We start from the raw sequence: 20028 nt of genomic DNA, 5'->3' as shown, positions 1-20028 counted from the left end.
CCGAATGTATCCCCCAAATTTTGGGCAACATTTATGTGGGGCTTGCTTCTTTTTCCTCGCTTTGGTGGAACATAGCCAACGGTCAAATCATTTAGTGGCCTTGCAATCTTTGAATAATCTTTAACAAAGCGTCTGTAATATCCTGTAAATCCAAGAAAAGATTTGAGCTCACGGATGTTTCTTGGTTTAGGCCAGGTCGTCAAGGCGGATATCTTTTCAGGGTCTGTCTCAACCCCATTCTCTGAGACAATGTGACCAAGGTAACGAACAGACTTTCTGAAAAAATGGCATTTTTCCGGAGAAAGTTTTAGCCCAAAATCCTTCAATTTCATTAAAACACGCATTAGGCGGCTCTCGTGTTCTTCCAGAGTATCAGAGAAAACGATGAGGTCATCAAGAAAAACCAAGACCTCTTTCAGGTTCATACTTCCCATGCACTTTTCCATGACACGTTGGAAGGTGCTTGGTGCATTCGTGACACCTTGGGGCATCCGATTAAATTCCCAGAATCCCATTGGAGTAACAAAAGCCGTCTTATGCTTGTCTTCCTCATCCATCTCCACTTGATAATACCCTGACTTTAAGTCCATAACTGAAAACCATTTGGAACCATGTAATACTGAGAAAGTTTCTTCGATATTTGGTAAAGCGTAGGCATCTTTAATAGTTTGGCTGTTTAACTTCCTGTAATCAATGCAAAGTCGAATAGCGCCACTTTTCTTTTTGACTACAACCACAGGTGATGCGAAAGGGCTTTCTGATTCTCTGATTACACTTGCGTCTTGTAGCTCTTTTAAGTGGAGTCGAACAGCTTCATAGTCTGATGGGTGGATGGGCCTAGCTCTCTGCTTAAATGGTGTGGGGTCAGACAACCGGATATGATGTTTGACTGCTGTTGTGTGGCCATAATCTAGGTCACTACAGGCAAACACGTCAAGAATAGAGTTGAGTTTGGTGGTTATTCTGTCTTTCCATTCAGCACTTAGTGGAGACTCATCCAAATTAAATGAAATCATGTTTTGATCATTCACAGGAGCTAACATACTACAAGAAGCTGAAAATCTGGAATGCTCACATAACTTGGACTCTGAAACTCTTGGGGACTGGGGAAAAGAAATGTACGCTTTTGGCACAAATAGTTCAGCCACAAGACGTTTTGAAGGGATGGTGATGGTATGGTCAGTTTCATTTTTAATAAGAACAGGAACTTTGAAGGAGTTCGTAGAGGGACTCGTCATAATGTAGCCACAAAAAACAAGACCACTGGGCAAACATGGTAGAACTGGTGGCTCAACAAGGAGCGGGGCTCCAGGTGTGTGCAAGACATCTCTTGCATAGCCTGACAAAGCGACCTTTTGGCCTGCGGGGATGACGACATTGCTTTTGCTCTGCAACCTTACTTTGCCTACCCTACCATCTTCTTGATCTGTTTTGTGGCGGCGACACAAGTCCCTTAAAAGAGCAGAATAGGAATGTGTCCCTTGACAATCATTTGACATAGTGTCACCATAATGGAGAGATGTACTGTATAACATATCCAGGGTGTTAGTGCCTATTAGCACAGGAACACTGATGTTAGACCTACAATCTGGAACAACCAAAGCCAGCGTGTTTACTTCAGCTGGTTGCCCAGTAATACTACTATCGAAAGAGACGTTAATGGCAACATAGCCAAGATAAGGAACAACATGACCTCCAGCACCTTCTACTTCAAGGAGATCATTTAAAGGAAATATAGGATGTGAAGGTAAGTACTGTTCATGAAAGGACTTTGACAGGGTGGTTACTTGGGAACCAGAATCCAAAATAGACTGCCATTGTCTACCTTCAATAACAACAGTGGCCATACACCTAGGGCCTACTAGTCCATACATCAGATCGTTACGTGGTTGGGTTTCAAGTAAGCTCTCACACCTGGTTTGGTTGGGACTAAGATCAAAATTGTGGGCCCCAGTTTGTCCCTCTACTGTGGCCCTGACCTGTTTAACGGCTGGCCGTGTCTGATTTTCCACTCATCCTGCTTGACTTTTAACTCTTTATACTTTTGGTCAACAAGCGATTTGTTTATAGTTTCAACACATTGTCGTGCAAGGTGGCCATCTTGCCCACATCTAAAACAAAACCAAGCCTTTGGCTGGGGCTTAGGCATAGCCTGATGGGCCTGTACAGCAGCCCTGAGGGTGGTAGATTCCTGGTGGGGGGAAAAGTTAGCCTGAACCCCAGATAAATGCTCTTGGTCTATGTATTCCGAAGAATCTTGTTTCTTCTCTTTGTTGGACTTTTGTACGCTAAGTTGTAACTTTACTTCAGCAAGCTCTTTCCTTAGCTGTTCTGTTTCACTCATGTACTTTTGCATTGTTTCAGTATATGGATCCAGTGGTGAGGGCATGTGAAATACAGAGTGAACGTTCAAAGATGGTTTTTGCTTGGAACTGCTGAAATGTCTCTGCATTCTTTCTAGTTTTGAAGCTCTTCTGTCCTCTTCAGTTCGAAGCAGAAGAAGGAACTCTGAAAAATCTGGGGGATTACTTATTCTTGCCTCCAACTGTAAACTCAGTATCAGGGTGTGATCCCAACAACCACGGGTAAATTGCTTTAGCAAGTGGCGATTTGCATCAGATTGTTTTACACCCCCTCGTTTAACTGCAGAACCAATAAGAACATGTAGTCTATGGAGATAATCAGAGGCTTTTTCTCCAGAGTTCTGGTGAGTGTTCAAAAACTTTGCGAAAATTTCTTCTCCATCCTCAACAAATCCATAAGCAGATTCAAGTAGAGTGACATACTCTTCAGGATGAGCAGATGGACCAAGTTGCTTTACAACTGTTGCTGCTGGTGGGAGAAGACTCTCTAATATCTTTCTCCTCTGAACATCAATAGGAAGGCGGTCCTGAAACATAAGCTCTACATGAAGGCACCATGTTTCAAAGTCTACTTCCCCAGGTGGTTTTGGTGTTTTCCCTGAGAAAGCTCGTAACCATTTAGATCCATAGTTCGGTGCTGGCCCAGATTCATTTTTAATAATGTGTTCTACCACTACCCTTTGTACCTCTGGAGAATTTATCATATCATTCAAGGTCTCAGGGTTCATGGGGCATGGCCCTCTTGCACTTTGGGAGGACTTTCGGGGAGTAGAAACGGTACTGCCAAGTGTCTCATGGCGTGGTGAGATTTCACTTGTAGTGGAGGAATCAGAAGAACTGTCAGAATTGTCAGAATCAACACTCTTACACTCATGTTCCAGTATCTTTTGCCTACCTCGAACCACAGACTGGAGCTCTGGCAAATTTTTTATGCCATCAAGAACCCATTGTGCGTCTGCTGCTCTCGGAAGGTCATAGGGAAAATCAGGTTCAAGTCTCAGAATGGGAGCTTCAGAATCAAACTCGATAATGGCTATAGTATCACCTGTCTGCTTTGTCTGGAGCTTGACAACTTTTGTCACAGTACCAAATTGTTCTAAGGCAATTACCATTTCATCATGAGTTTCACTACCCGAAATGCCAGACACATAAAGTGATCTGCTCACATTCACAGCATATACCTCCCCAATATCCATTATGGAAAGTGCAAAACCACAAGATTTAAAGAACAGAGAAAAGTACTAAAATTGGGGGAAAACGTTAACTTGTGAAAAACAGTCTGGTTGCAAATTGTCAGAAGCCCTCCTGGCTGGCTCGCCACAAAAAGATGTAACGCACGGCTTGAACCGTAGTGGAATAATTTCACTCTGATCGTAATTATTACCACCAGCTCTACATGTACACAGATCACAAATAAACCTTGAGATTTGTGAATACTTTATATAGTTCCTATGGACCAATATCAGTACTTCACTAGGTTCTAGGAGGAGGGCTTGGACAGAATTACAACAGACAGAAAGTTGATAGTTTTATAAATGAAATTCTTTCATTTATTTACAGAAAATACTAAATAGAAAATAATTTTTCCACACTCTGGGTTTTAGCTCTTCACAACAGTATCAAAACAATAAAGTGACTCTTATAATAAAGTACAATAAAACAAAATTCACATAGAGCTCAATTTCAGTAGCAATTTAAAGGAATTTCCCACTACAGTAATACACTTAACCCAGGAACTTAAAAGAAATAGTTAAATAAAGTGTAGTGTAGGGAATGTGTATCTAAAATACTAAGATATAATAGGGTGTATGTTGATATGTGTATACAAAAAAAACAAAAAGAAACAAATATTTCCAGTCACTGCGATATAACCCAGTTCAAATTAACCCAATTTCCTGAAATAATTGTCTTTCAGGATCACAATAGCAAATATTTACATACAGTCTCGGCTTAAACTTAACACAATCCACAACCATTAACCAATAACGTTCAGTTTTTTTTATAACCCCCTTTTAGTCCAAAAGGAGAAAATGTAAAATTTCAGTAACAAAGATCTGGTTTCTTTCCGTGTATCACGTCTCTCTGTACCCCTTTTTTCGGTGTGTGTTTCAAAGAAAGTGTGTTTATGCTTCACTACCCGGGTAGACTTAAAGTGTGTGTGTGTGTGTGTGTGTGTGTTTCGCTCCCTTATCTGCGCGTCTCTCTTTCTCTCCTTCTCTCTGCTGCGCTGCTCGGTGCTCAGGTGCTGCTGACGTCACTAGCACAGCCTGCTGGGAATCGTAGTTTCAGTCTGGCTCGCCATCTTGGATCTCGGGAATCTGATAACTTTTCTGTCCTTAAAAAACAACCTGCATAGTGCAGCACTTCACTTAATAATGATGTACTCTCAAACATATAAAGCTCAACATAACACTGAACCAAAATATTACAACATTTAAGGCTCAAATGTATATATTAGCCAAACGCTAATCCGAGCTAACACTAGGCTGCTCAAAGACCCGCTATCGTAAACATAACATAACATATAGCCCATTATACTCCGGTTGTTTTATTAGTATCAATCTTTCACTCACTTATAAGCACTTCCAACACCTTAATATATTAATATTTACACATAAATCCTTCTGAATTCACTTTAACTGAACTCACCGGAGTTTTTTTCCTTCACAGTATAACAGCATCTAATGTCAGTTTGTTCAGCTCAGGGCAAAACTCAGAAAAATACTGCAGCAGGGAACTTTTAACACAACTACAGTGTTCTAATAAACCTAATATTCTGTATAGAGGCTGTGACTAAACACAAGCTCCTCTGCACACTGACACACACTCACTCAGAGAGAGAATAAAGGAGGGAAAAGAATGCGCATGCTCTGTAGGGGTGACTCAAGTATAGGGTATGTTCTTAACGGGGGTTACATCGTGATATGATATTGTTACGAGTCTGTTCACTACTGCAACCAATTAGAGACATGGTGGAGTGACTGGGGGCGGGACTTTCAGTATAAGAAAAGAAAAGAAAAGAAAAGAATGTCAAGGGCAATTGTAGCCTAACAGTTAAGATACTGGACTAGTAAGCAGAAAGTTGCATCACTGCCAGGCTGCCACCTTTGGGCTCTTGAGCAAGGCCCTTAACCCTCAATTGCTTAGACTGCAAAATGTAAATCGCTTTAAATAAAAGCGTCTGCTAAATACTGAAAATAAAAATGTAAAGACAATGTACTTTTATTATTTGATTAATTGATTATTTGTGGCCAGTTTTCTTGTGACCATAATAAAAAAAAAAATGTAATGTCGCCCTTTTCTGGCACTTTTGGAGAATTGCAAAAAAAGAAATATGATGTGGTAATATGAGGTCTTTTGACCATGGTAAAAAGAAAATCCTTTTAATGTCGCTGTCTGTTTTGGAAAACTGTAAAAAAAATTTAACATGATATGGTAAAATGAGTTTACCAAATGGGTAAAAAAAAATCTTTTAATGTCGCCATCTTGTGGCACTTTTAAAGAATTGCAAAAAAAGTAATATGATGTGGTAATATGAGATCTTGTGACCATGGTAAAAAAATATTTGTAATGTCGCCCTGTTGTGGCAATTTTGGAGTATTAAAAATAATAGTGATATAATATTGTTACGTGCCTGAGGGACACGTGTTTTTTTCTGTTTTCATGTATTTGTGTTAGGTTGTTCTCTTTTTCTATCTTTCTGCCTTTTTGCAGTACAAGCGGCTGCTGATTGGTTGCAGCGTTTTCTCCACTGCATCCAATGAGAGATATGATGGAGTGACTAGGGTCGGGACTTTCAGTACAAAAGCAGCAGACGACCGCCACAAATAAAAAAAAAGAAAGAAAAGAATGTCAAGACAAAGATAGAGTGTATACTTCTAAAGCACTGGTTAAGTAAATACAGCTACACGGCTGTGTTATGAGCACATGCAGGTAGACAGACCACTGTAATTTTAGCCTTGTGATTATTTGTGGTCAGTCAAAAAAAAAAAAATGGAAATGTCGCCCTCTTGTATCACTTTTGGAGATTTGTTATAAAAACTAATATTATTTATTATTATATAATATTATGGTAAAATGAGATCATGTGACCATGCTGATAAAAAAATCTTGTAATGTCGCCCTTTTGTGGCACTTTTGGAGAATTGTAAAATAAAAAAATACTGATATGATATTGTTACGTGCCTGAGGGACACGTTTTTTTTCTGTTTTCATGTATTCGTGTTTGGTTGTTTGCTCTTTCTGTCTTTTTGCAGTACAAGTGGCTTTTGATTGGTTGCAGCCTGTTCTCCACTGCAACCAATGAGAGATAGGGTGGAGTGACTGAGGGCGGGGCTTCCAGTTAAAGCAGGAGACCGCCAGAAATAAGAAACAAAGAAAAGAAAGTCAGGATAAAGATAGAGTGTAAACTAATATTGTATATGTATATGAAAGCTCTGGTTAAGTAAATACAGCTACACAGCTATGTTATGAGCATATGCAGGAAAACAGAGCACTGTAATTTTGGCCTTGTGTTTATTTGTGACCATGGTAAAAAAAATTTAGATGTCGTTTTTTTGTGGCAGTTTCTGAGAATTGTTGTAAAAACTAATATGAGATCTTATGACCGTTTAAAAAAATACTTTGAATGTCGCCCCCTTGTGGCACTTTTGGAGAACTGTAAAAAAATAACATGATATGGTAAAATAAAAAAAAATAAAAATAAAAATAAAACCCAATGTAATATCAATAATAATCAATAATACTTTGTGATCAGCCTCACTGGTTGTTCCTCAGATTGTGACAAGCTGCTACAAATTGTGCAGCATGTGTGATCAGTCCACTCTTCTCTCCCAGTATATAGGGCAGTTTGTGTGTGTTATCGCAGTGTAGGAACTCAGGGGAGATGCTGCTGATCTTCCTATAGTATAGACTCCTGATAGAGCTGTACTTCAGGTACTCTTTTAGGAAGTGCAGCTTTGCCAGCTCACAGTGAGAGCACAGCCTGGCCTGGGAGAACTGTGCTCATGGTTCTGGAAAAAGAACCCATTTTAGACATTTCATTCAGAGTAAAGCATGAAGGTAGATGCTGTATGCCAGTACTGGAAACATGAAATGTTTTGAGTGTGGAGATCTAGGGCATTTAAAAACCAGATGCCCACACAGAGTTGAAACAAGGGCCACAGAGGCAGGGCCTAGCACTGCACAGGCGGAAGATGGGTCAAAGCCCAAACAAAGCAAGCAGAATGCCTGGCAGGGTGTGAATTGCACTACAGAGCAGAACACTGCTCAAAGTGTAAATCACACAGGGATAGGAGCTGAAATATCTCCTTCCCCCTCTATTTGGAGCTAAAGTTCTGAATAAGCAGACAGTGGGTTCTACTGGGTCCGAAACTCAGAGCAATTCATCTGAGTTCCAGAGTTCTTCAGTGAAGACCTCTATGTCTGGAAGTACTCAAGATATTAGCAATGTTGAAAATGCGGCAGAGGTTGCAAATAATGCTGATGACAATAGAAATGTTATGCATAGACAGGTTGAAAATAACAATGAAATAGAAAATGTGACAAATAGTTTTAAAACTGGTAATAATGACTCTGGAATTGTGAATACTAATGTTAACTGTGGAAATGACTCTGGAAAGTGAGGTGGTGGTCAGGGAAGTCACGAGTGGACCCCCCTCTCAGTATGACTTTCAAGGTTTAGAATATTTCATAAAACCTGACCAAACCGATACTCAATCTGAGATAATGGAGGATGACGCCGCTTCAGATATCTCAGAGGCTGTATCACTCCCTGGGACGGACCAAAAGCTTTATTCAGTAAATGAGTTAAACGAGTTTTTGGATGACACTTTTGGGAAAACAGTAGAAGTTATGGAATTTTTTCCAGATGTCAAAAAATTCATAAAATCTGTTGAAAAAGCAAGACAGAGTGCAACAATGGCTGAACTGAGTCAGCAGAAAAGATATAGACTAAGAAAGTTCATGACAAAGCTGCGGAAAGAAATGAAAGAAACAAAGGAATCTTGCTAAAATTATGGGTTTTAAATCACACAATATGGCTTTTATCTTCCCTTTTACTGCCTTTTTCTGTTCTCTTTTTTATCTCTATCTTATCTCCATGGATAAGTTGCGTGTAGGAACTATTAGGGCTGGGCGATATATCGAGATTTTATAAAATATCGATATATTTTCATACGCGATATAAGATAAGACAATATCGCATATATCGATATAGATGTTGCGTTCCAGTTAGATCAGACAGGTCGTCTTTCTCTTCTCCCAGTTTGTCTGCACATGTTCACCTGCCCCGCCCCTCTCCCTCACTGAACACAACTCGCCCCTCCCCACCGCTTCACCAGTAATTCCTGCAGGCAGCGATTGCATGGAGACGGATAAAGACATGACAGGAGCTATCGAAGAGGAGCTGCTTAGTAAAAAGAAAAATAAGGACTTTTTTTGGAATTATTTGGAGATGGTTCGAATTCAAAGTGTCAGATGAGCAGCAGAATAATGTATTCTGTAGAGAATGCCAAAAACAAGTCCAGACAAAAGGTTCCAGCTCCGTGTACCTTTGGTCATTCGTTTTCACTTCAAATCCCAAAGTTAAAAAACAAGAAAACGAGTCGTTATTCGTTTCAAAAACCAATACAAGGGCATGCACGTGCTGACATGCACGTATTTACTTCACATTAAGTGTTGAGAAAGTAATAATAACGTAGCGGTGCGTCTCCTGTTGTTTTGACTCTTGTGTTTGTATATGTGATGTGCATATACTTGCTCTATCTGTAAATACAAACATTATGGGGATTTCTGTACTGGATGTTGTACGTGGTTGTGTTAGTTTATACTGGACGATCGCCCGACGTCCGACACGTCATTTATTTATTTATCTTCTATTATAGTATTTCTTGTTGTCGGCCAATAAACAACCAAACATTATTAAATTGCATGAACTAACTCTGCAGTAAACAAGGAGCAAACAGCAATTAAACAACAAATAAAGCTGTTAAATAATAATAAAGTGCATGAAGCAGAACGCTGATTAAAATGCATTAAATGTTGTAATAGTTACACAGTAACATGAACGATTAGTTCTGCCTGTATTACAGAACTGAGTTCTATACGTAAAAAAAAAATTAATGTAAATGTTATGGCGACATATACATAAAATAAAGTCCAAACATGTGGGGGTGGGGTGGGGGGTTAACGAGGGGTTTACTTTAACGGGGTTTTACTTTTAATGTCACACAAGCTCAGCCGGAAACCGTGTCATTCCGACATCTTCCCTACACACTCGCTCCCTGCGCCCTATAGTACACTTAACATTCTTAAAGGGCCAGACAATATATTTGTAATTCACATTACACAACAGGAGATGCCTTAGAAAACATCTTTTTTTTTTCTTAGAATAGCTCTTTTTTTTTTTTCTTTTTTTTTTTAAGGAAAAATAGTTATTGTGTATAGCTTCCCCAGCATGAATATGAATAAAAGTGCCTGTAAAAAAATTGGAACATGTAGCTTTGTCTCAGAAGTTTCTTTTTGTTATTACCTTATGGGATAAAAAAATATCGAGATATATATCGTATATCGCCGTTCAGCAAAAAATATCGAGATATTATTTTTGATTCATATCGCCCAGCCCTAGGAACTATAAACATTAATGGAGGTAGGGACAGAAGTAAACAGGCTATAATATCAGAAATTATAAAACAAAAAAATCTAGATATAGTTTTCCTACAGGTAACACATAGTGATAAGGAAAATGAAGCAGAATTAAAATTGTTCTGGGAGGATAAATTTTCTTTTTTAAGTCATGGATCAAATTTTACTGCTGGCGTTGCCATTTTAATATCTAAGAAACAAAGTTTAACTAAGACTGAAGTTTTAGAAATTGAGCGAGGCCGCATTTTAATGATAAAAACAAAAATTAGAGATACAGCTTTCCTTTTAATAAACGTTTATATGCCTAATCTGGGAGCAGATAGAATAAAAAGTCTGGATAAACTTAAAGAAAAATTGAAACAGGAAAAAAATAATGCTATAGTTGTGATGGGAGGGGATTGGAATTGCACTTGTGATTTTACAAAAGATCGTATTGGAGAAGAACCTCATTTCAATTTATTAAAGTTTTTAAATACATTAATCAAAGCTCAGGGACTCATAGACCCTTGGAGGGAGCAGAACCCCGATGTCAAACAATACACATGGATGAAAATAACAGAAAATAGAGTAAGCGCTGCAAGACTGGATCGCTTTTATATTTGTAAAGAAGATAGGAACAAGTTTTTTAACAATTATTTTTACCCGAGTGGATTTTCTGACCATCAGTTAGTTACAATAGATATTAATATGTCGGAGAAGGTGAAACCAACACCACTTTGGCGCTTTGACACAAAACTATTACAGGATGAACATTTCTATAATAATTTTAAGATCTTTTGGGAAAAATGGAAATTAGACCAAAGCAATTATGAGAGTCTAGTTACGTGGTGGGAGTTAGGAAAAACCAACATTAGAATTTTCTGTCAACAATATGTGGATCAGAAAAAAACAATAGAAAAAAATACATTAAATAAATTAAAGCACTAGAAAATGAAATAATTTAAAGTGATGACACAGGAAAAAAAAGGAGCTGGAAGGAGAAAAAGAAAGCACTTGGTTTTTATCTTCATGAACAAGCAAAGCGAGCTCTAACTCGGGTCAGATACTCCAGTATTAAAGACATGGATGCTCCAACATCTTACTTTTTTAATCTAAACCGAGGAGGAAGGTCACAGAACCAAATGCTGCTCCTAAAACATCCAAATTGACTATTAACCACAAACATGAATGAAATGAGAAGCATTGCACTGAATTTTTATTCTGAACTCTACTCGGCGGACATTACAGATCCAATCTGTAGAGATGAACTGCTACAGGACTTACCAAGACTGAGCCCATCACAAGCTGAAGAACTGGAGGAAAACATGGATTTTAATGAACTTTCCGAGGCTGTACAACAGCTATCTTCAGGACGTGCTGCTGGAATCGATGGTCTTAATGCTGAATTTTATAAAGCTTTCTGGGGTATAATAGGAAAAGATTTACATGATGCTTTTATCTGGTCTTTTAATAATGGACGGCTTCCGGTCAGCTGTACAAGAGCAGTTTTATCTCTTTTACCAAAAAAAGGGGATTTGAGTCTTTTAAAAAATTGGAGACCTGTAGCACTTTTATGCACAGATTATAAAATTTTATCAAAAGTTTTATCTAACAGACTTAAAACATACATTGAGGTTTTAATTCATACAGATCAGACATACTGTGTACCAGGACGATGCATAATGGACAATATCTTCCTTGTTCGGGATATTTTTGATCTGTGTCGAATGAAACCTAAAAGTCTTGGATTATTATCTATTGATCAAGAAAAAGCGTTTGACAGAGTTGATCATACATATCTTTTTAAAACTCTTGAAGCTTTTGGTTTTAATAAGCAGTTTTTAGCATGGATAAAACTTTTATATTCCGGTGCTGTAGCGTTACTGAAAATAGGGGGAGGACTTAGTCGTCCTGTTGAGCTGCAGCGTGGTATAAGGCAAGGATGTCCACTATCAGGCCAGCTCTACAGCCTGGCTATTGAACCCTTATTACAAAGATTAAGAGTTGAAATGCAAGGTCTCAGTATGTGTGGTTCACAAAAAAAGCTTGTTTTGTCAGCTTATGCTGATGATGTCACAGTATTCATAACAAGACAAGATGACGTCCAAGCTCTGACTAACTGTCTTAATAAATATACAGCAGCATCATCGGCAAAAGTAAATTGGAATAAATCGGAATCTGCTCTTGTAGGGCCGTGGCAAAATCAAGAGCCACCGGTCTTACCTGAAAACCTACAGTGGGGTTGAAGAGGAATTATATATTTGGGAGTATTCTTAGGAACAGAAGAATACCAGGACAAAAACTGGGAAGGAGTGGTCGAAAAGGTGGAGGAAAAACTCTCTCGATGGACCTGGATCCTTCCCCAGCTATCTTATAGGGGAAAAGTGCTCATCACAAACAACCTGGTGGCATCAATGTTGTGGCACAAACTTGTAGCCCTGGAACCGCCAGATTGCCTTATAAGAGAAATACAGAAGAAACTTGTCAAGTTTTTTTGGAGTGGACAGCACTGGACCCGGGCTCCTGTATTATATCTGTCTCGACAGGAAGGAGGGCAGGGTCTAATCGACCTTCCTAGCCACATAAAGGCCTTCAGATTACAAACAGCCCAAAGATTCTTATATACTGAGGGACTTGCATGGAATGTAACAGCATGCCAACTGTTACAGCGCGTGGAAAATGCCGGATATGATAAACATCTATTCGTACAAGAACTGAAAGTTATGAAACTGACCCAAACCTCCAGCTTTTATCAGTCCGTTTTAAAAGCATGGTCATCCGTGCTCAAGAGCAGTAGAGCTGTAATACATCCACTCTTTTGTATTAATGAAGAACCGCTGTTTTTTAACCCGATGCTACAGACAGAGATGTTGCGATCCTACAGTATACGCCACAGTTTTCTCAAAGCTGGACTTAACAAGCTCTGTAGCCTAAGGGCCGTTGGAACTTGGAAGCCCATAAGCATGCTGAGCACCGAAACAAAGATCAGGTCCAGCCGTCTGCTACAAAGAATGATGAGAGAGGTGATTACATCTTTACCACCAACCTTCAGCTCTGGAGGAAGAGGAGGAAGAACATTGTGAACCATTCCCCTCTCTCCTTATCTCAGCAGCAATAGAAAACCAACCTGAGGAAGGGTCATTACTGTCATCAAACACTCCGGAACTTATAGACTTGGAAAGTGCCTCCAAAAAAGCATTATATATGGTGAGTGTAAAAGTACTGCACCAGAATTCTCTTACAGGGGTAAAAGAATCTGGCTGGGCAAGTTTGTTGCCACCAGGATCTTCCCCAAAAAGATGCTGGAGGACACTGTATAAACCTCCAATAGAGAAGCGTACTGCTGATCTACATTGTACATAATGCAATAGCTACCAATCGACATGTCGCTCACCTCAACCCTGCTATATCAACGTCATGTCTTTTCTGTGGAAAGGAGGAAACCATTGACCATCTATTTCTAAGATGCCCTAGACTTAAAACCATGCTCCGGACAATCACATCCTGGTTATCAGGCCTCGAGGTCCTGCTGACGGACAATCTTTATATTTTTGGACCAATATATCATAAAAGTAAAAAAGAGAAAATTTGTCTGATCAATTTTATACTGGGTCAAGCAAAGCTAGCCATTTGGCTAACAAGAAAAAATAAACTGAAAGGAACAGGAACTGTGAACGCTGACACAATACTAAAAACTCTGATCAAAATCAGACTAAAAATTGAGTTTTCTTATTTTAAATTAATAAACAAACTTCAGGACTTCTGCTCAATTTGGGCTCAGGACGAAGTTTTATGCTCCTTTGATGATGATGGTTTAATTTGGTGTTTTTAATAGAATTCTGTCGGAATTATGAGATGTGTGGTTTTTTTGAATTAATATATGATATACATGATGCTTTTATATTTTCAAGAACCCATTTTTTTAAATCATGGTGATGCACAGAAAAGTGGTTATATAATATAATTCTGTGTAATTATTTACTTTATTCTTGGTATCTCTAATAAGATAATGCTTTTATAATTGTATTATTTCAATGGAATAATAAATTATCTTAAAAGTCAAAAGTCTCTCTCTCTCTCTCTCTCTCTGTTGTTTTCTCTGGAAAAGAATCAATGATTCGTTCATGCTGCTGCATCCAGGCACTTAAGTGGCCAGTGTCGATTCAGAGCCAAACTGTTCACTCAAGCCAACTGACTCCTTTGACCTGCCAGCATGGAGGGGGAGCCAAAGAGTCATTTCCAGTGTCCATTCCGAGACAAAAAATCACTAAGGTACGGTGGCCCGCTGAGTCAAAACACGATAACATTTACAAAACAAACAAGAGCTGACAACACAACAACATTAAGGAAAAACACGAATACAAAAAGGACAACACAATGAAATTAAGGAAACACGAATACAAAAGGACAACACAACGAAATTAAGGAAACACGAATACAAAAGGACAACACAACGAAATTAAGGAAACACAAATACAAAATGACAACACAACGAAATTAAGGAAACACGAATACTAAAGGACAACACAACGAAATTAAGGAAACACAAATACAAAAGGACAACACAACGAAATTAAGGAAACACAAATACAAAAGGACAACACAACGAAATTAAGGAAACACGAGTACAAAATGACAACACAACGAAATTAAGGAAACACGAGTACAAAATGACAACACAACGAAATTAAGGAAACACAAATACAAAATGACAACACAACGAAATTAAGGAAACACAAATTCAAATCCTACAACGGAAATGCTCCCGGTCACTAGAGGGCACCTCTATCATTTTTTATCTGTATGAACATTGCAGCAAAGAAAGTAAGAAGCAGAGCAGCGTAGTGCAGAGAATCTGGATTCGGTTTAACTTTAATGTTCAGTGATATAATTCTTAATAAAATTGAGCTTTTTAGTGTCGGTGGTTTGATTGTATAGCACCTTTTTGTTTTTTAAACATCAGGCAGCAATTAGCTTGCCAAATGTTTTAATATAATTGCAAAATCAACTAACTTGAGCTTTAACCAGACTGTGCCACGCTTTTACAGTTTAATGTCATAAACCTTTTAACAGTATATTTACAATGTATTAGTTAGTTATCATTAAGCATTTTAAGCGTATGTATTCATGCCCATTAGTTTAATATTTAACATTCTTTTGACATTCGGCATTCTGGTTTAAATAAGTGCTTGAAAAAACACTTAAGACTTATTTTATGAATTCTTACACATGAAAATAGGTAACATACTTAAAAAGCTATTTCATTTTAATTTTAAGATTACGTCTATTTACTTAAAAAAAAACTAATGGAAAAACTGAGTCGTGTTCATAACATTTTGTGCATTTTTTTCAGAAAAAGGAATCCATTAAAGTGTCATATAATTTGATGTATTAAGGTCAAACAAATTTTTATATACACATCGGTTTCTTTCACCTATTACAAACCTTGTACAAAGCATTACAAAAATGTATTTCTTTTATAAAAAAAATAAATAAATACATCTAAATCTTGTATTATTTAATTAGATTAATGTCAAACCATTTTTAGACACAAATGGACACACCTGTAAAATATAATTATCATACAATTATTGATCTTAACTAGAAATTAAAATAAATGATTTAATAATGTAAAGAAGTGTGTAGGTGAGGGGTATGCACTGTATGTGTATATATAAAATAGTTTACATTAATAAATGTAATCATGTCAAATAATTCTATAATTTACAATTATCCTATATGAAATAAGGTAATATATCCGTTATTTGTCATGTATACATATACAGATGTACAGTACAATGAGCATACATTTTTTTATCTTAACTATAAATTTAAAAGAAAATATAACTAAAAATGTAACTTAAAAAAGTTTGTAGTAAATGGGAAACATTGAGGTTTATACTAATAAATAAAATTACGAGACCTGCATAGATTAATTCATCTCCAAAATAAAATGATCAGATTTATTGATCTTTATTTAAAATTAATATAAAATAGTTTGTAGTAGGTGAGAAACATTAATGTGTTTGTATGAAAATGGTTTGAAATAAATTTATCAAAAGCTCAATTTTATTAAGAATTATATCACTGAACATTAAAGTTCCGAATCCAGATTCTCTGCACTACGCTGCTCTGCTTCTTGCTTTCTTTGCTGCAATGTTCATACAGATAAAAAATGATAGAGGTGCCCTCTAGTGACCGGGAGCATTTCCGTTGTAGGATTTGAATTTGTGTTTCCTTAATTTCGTTGTGTTGTCATTTTGTATTCGTGTTTCCTTAATTTCGTTGTGTTGTCCTTTTGTATTCGTGTTTCCTTAATTTCGTTGTGTTGTCATTTTGTATTCGTGTTTCCTTAATTTCGTTGTGTTGTCCTTTTGTATTCGTGTTTTCTTAATTTCGTTGTGTTGTCCTTTTGTATTTGTGTTTCCTTAATTTCGTTGTGTTGTCCTTTTGTATTCGTGTTTCCTTAATTTCGTTGTGTTGTCCTTTTGTATTCGTGTTTCCTTAATTTCGTTGTGTTGTCATTTTGTATTCGTGTTTCCTTAATTTCGTTGTGTTGTCCTTTTGTATTCGTGTTTTCTTAATTTCGTTGTGTTGTCCTTTTGTATTTGTGTTTCCTTAATTTCGTTGTGTTGTCATTTTGTATTCGTGTTTCCTTAATTTCGTTGTGTTGTCCTTTTGTACTCGTGTTTCCTTAATTTCGTTGTGTTGTCCTTTTGTATTCGTGTTTCCTTAATTTCGTTGTGTTGTCCTTTTGTATTCGTGTTTCCTTAATTTCGTTGTGTTGTCATTTTGTATTCGTGTTTCCTTAATTTCGTTGTGTTGTCCTTTTGTATTCGTGTTTCCTTAATTTCGTTGTGTTGTCCTTTTGTATTCGTGTTTCCTTAATTTCGTTGTGTTGTCCTTTTGTATTCGTGTTTCCTTAATTTCGTTGTGTTGTCCTTTTTGTATTCGTGTTTCTTTAATTTCGTTGTGTTGTCCTTTTTGTATTCGTGTTTTTCCTTAATGTTGTTGTGTTGTGCTTTTTGTATTTGCGTTTTTCCTTAATGTTGTTGTGTTGTCAGCTTTTGTTTGTTTTGTAAATGTTATCGTGTTTTGACTCAGCGGGCCACCGTACTAAGGCTTTTGATTCTAGACAAAAATCTGCATTGATCTTTGTGTTTTATTTTAAATATTGTTTTATTTATCTATTTTATTTTTGAAGCTTTATTCCACTTCAGCCGGCACTACTTGTCTGATACGTCTCAGTGTTGTTGGGTAATGATACGTTTCTCAGCCATACAGACGTGTGTGTGCGGCTTTCAAAGTCGGCTGTAACATCTGGACACCTTCAGCTGATTGACGTCCTCGTGGCCTGCTCATACGGTTTGGTGGGACGGCCTGATCCTGCCACACGCTATCTCCGCTTCTCTGAACGCCACTTGGAGGAATAGTTTAACCCTCAGATGCATAAGTGGGTCAAAAAAACCCGGTGAGGTTGTTTTAATGAAAAAGTTGTTATCATTTCATATTTTAGCTATTCTTCAAAAAACATGTTTTTGATATCACGCTACCTACATGTTTAACTTACCTTTTACACATTTTACATAATTCTAGTTTTTGTATTACTACCCCAAGCTTCCATAAGTGGGTCAAAAATGACCCGCATTCATTTCCTATAGAATTTCATGGGAACCTTTGATTCTTATCAACTGTGACTGTCAGGAATATATATTTTGTAGACCACACAGACTATATCATAAGTGTCTCTCCTTAAGAAGATTATGGAGACACAGCAAGATACATGTAAATATTATCTTAATTTTTTTTTACCTTAGAAATGTGTGAGTGCGTGTCATTCATGACTACTGTGTGAAAGATGATATCTAATTATCATGTATCAACAAATTAACACTAGCTAGCTAATTAAGCTAGCTAACATTACTGTATGTACTGTGTGCATGTGTGTAGGTGTCATTTATGTATATTGTGTAAAGGAGTATGTGTTTCTTATCATCTATCATCAAATTTGTTTGTGAAACTAGCTAGCTAACCAAGCTAGCTAACACTGGATGGATGGATGATGGATGGAGGGATGGAGGGAGAGAGAGAGAGAGAGAGAGACTGTTTTTTACTTTTAAGACACCTTTAATCAACATTTTCACATTACACCAGCAGTTAAAACCAGCTCAAGGAAAATCCAATGAGACAACGGAGAGAAAAAAAAATAAAATAAAAAAATAAATAAATTATACAACAACAATTGAAGCAGTCATATTACAGTGACAGTAATTTAGATATTCATCACCAACTCACCAAAATCACCAGGTTCACACAAAATGCCCCCAACCCCCCACACGTTCTTTGGGTACGCTGTGCGCTTGTGTTGCTGCCGCTCCATTTTCGGTTTCTCATAGCTGGATTTTCTTTTCTTTTTTTCTTTTTTCACTCTTTTTCGGATATTTCTCAGTTTTTTTGCTGCTTTCAAGGTGTCTCTAAAAACTCATCTCTTCTCACAACATTTTCATTCTACTTCTTGAACTTATATCTCTAACCTATCCTTACACACTGTTGAATTGTTTTTGTTTTGTTTTTGTTTTGTCTTGTTTTGCGTGTTGTCGTTTGTTTTCACTTTTTATACTGTACAGCGACCTTGAGCTTGGTGAAAGGCGCTATATAAGTTGAACTTATTATTATCCAAGCCCAAACGCCCAGCAGTTCTCAAAAGAGCGCAGGCTACCTCCGTCCAACTGTGATGCTCATGGTACAGCAGGCGTTGTATAGCCTGCAAACGCAAGGCAGCCACTCTGGAACGAATGTCCATGAGCCCTTGTCCCCCCTCTTGCACAGGAAGGTACAAAACTGCAGCTCTCAACCAATGTTGTCCATCCCAGAAAAAATTCACCAGCTCTCTCTGAATATCATCAATAAGTCCCCTTGGTGGATTCAAGACAGTGAACTTATGCCATAAAGCAGACGCAACAAGGTTGTTGGCGACTAGAACTCTACCCCTATATGATAACTGGGGTAGCAACCAAGACCATTTGGACAACCTGGCACGGACTTTCTCCACTACACTTTCCCAATTTTTTGTTTTTGCTTCATCAGTGCCCAACCATACTCCTAAAAACTTCAGACCAGTTCTGCTCCACTGTATGCTACCTGGAAGTTGTGGCAAAGAGTCACCCCTTATTTCTGAACCACACCAAAGAGCCTCCGTCTTACCCCAATTTAGTTTTGCAGAGGTGGCCTGTTCATAAACCTGTAATGCATTTTTCAATGCCAAAATGTCTTGTTTATGACGTACCACTACTGTGATGTCATCAGCATATGCTGAAATCTTAACCATGCTGTTCCCAATCTGCAAACCAGACAACCTTTTCATAAGTGTGAATGGAAATTTTATATTTTATTAGTTATTTGCATCAAACTTATACGTTTCTGCTTTCTTAGTTCAATTAGCAGAGGTAGAAGAGACTTTTGGAAGGTTACTTAGGGGCAGAGATATGTTGACCTTGGCATGGGCTTCTTGCTTCCGTGGGAATGCATGGGTGTCGGGATGGTGTGTGCGGGGGTGCATGCGCAGTTTTGATACGGGTGCATTCTTGTGGAGGTACGCCATGTTTCTAACAAACTAACTATTCTTGTAGGATGATAAGCAAGTTTGATGTGGAAAGTTGACCTTGAGTTTGGTCGCTGAGAAGAGTTAGCCTGAAGGGGCAGTAAAGTGGGGTATAAATACTGTGATAGGGCAGACAGGAGGGGCCCTCTCTCTCTGTAAAGCTGTGTGAGCGGTTTGCATTGAGGTTGGCCCTCAGCTGAGTAATAAATTGATTATTTGCTTTTATCATTATCCCGGTTGTCTGTGTCAATCTTTAAGGGTTATTTTGAATTCCCACAACAACATGGCACCAACCAGATGGGACCCCGTTCCTTGGACGGCTGAGAAGTTCTGGGGGATACAGACGTCAGTATCCTGAAGGACTTTACTTCCTCTGAAACGCCCAATTGGCATTCTGCGTTGCAGGACCAGACTTCATCTTGGTTCTGGGGTTACTATCAT

General features: G+C 37.9%; 1 long non-coding RNA gene across 1 annotated transcript; it reads right to left on the bottom strand.

Moving 5' to 3' along the window:
- Positions 1–3883: 3883 nt before the first annotated feature.
- LOC134329285 (uncharacterized) lies at positions 3884–5275 on the bottom strand. Its single transcript, XR_010014854.1, has 2 exons — positions 5013–5275; positions 3884–4711 (listed from the first exon to the last, which is right to left on the bottom strand). It is a non-coding gene; the product is annotated as an uncharacterized LOC134329285 (long non-coding RNA).
- Between the last annotated feature and the right edge of the window lie 14753 nt (positions 5276–20028).

The sequence above is a fragment of the Trichomycterus rosablanca genome, chromosome 15 (genome assembly GCF_030014385.1).
Source record: "Trichomycterus rosablanca isolate fTriRos1 chromosome 15, fTriRos1.hap1, whole genome shotgun sequence".
Lineage (NCBI taxonomy): Eukaryota > Metazoa > Chordata > Actinopteri > Siluriformes > Trichomycteridae > Trichomycterus > Trichomycterus rosablanca.
Note: the sequence above shows the minus strand (reverse complement) of the source record. Positions and strands in the feature narration are given on the sequence as shown.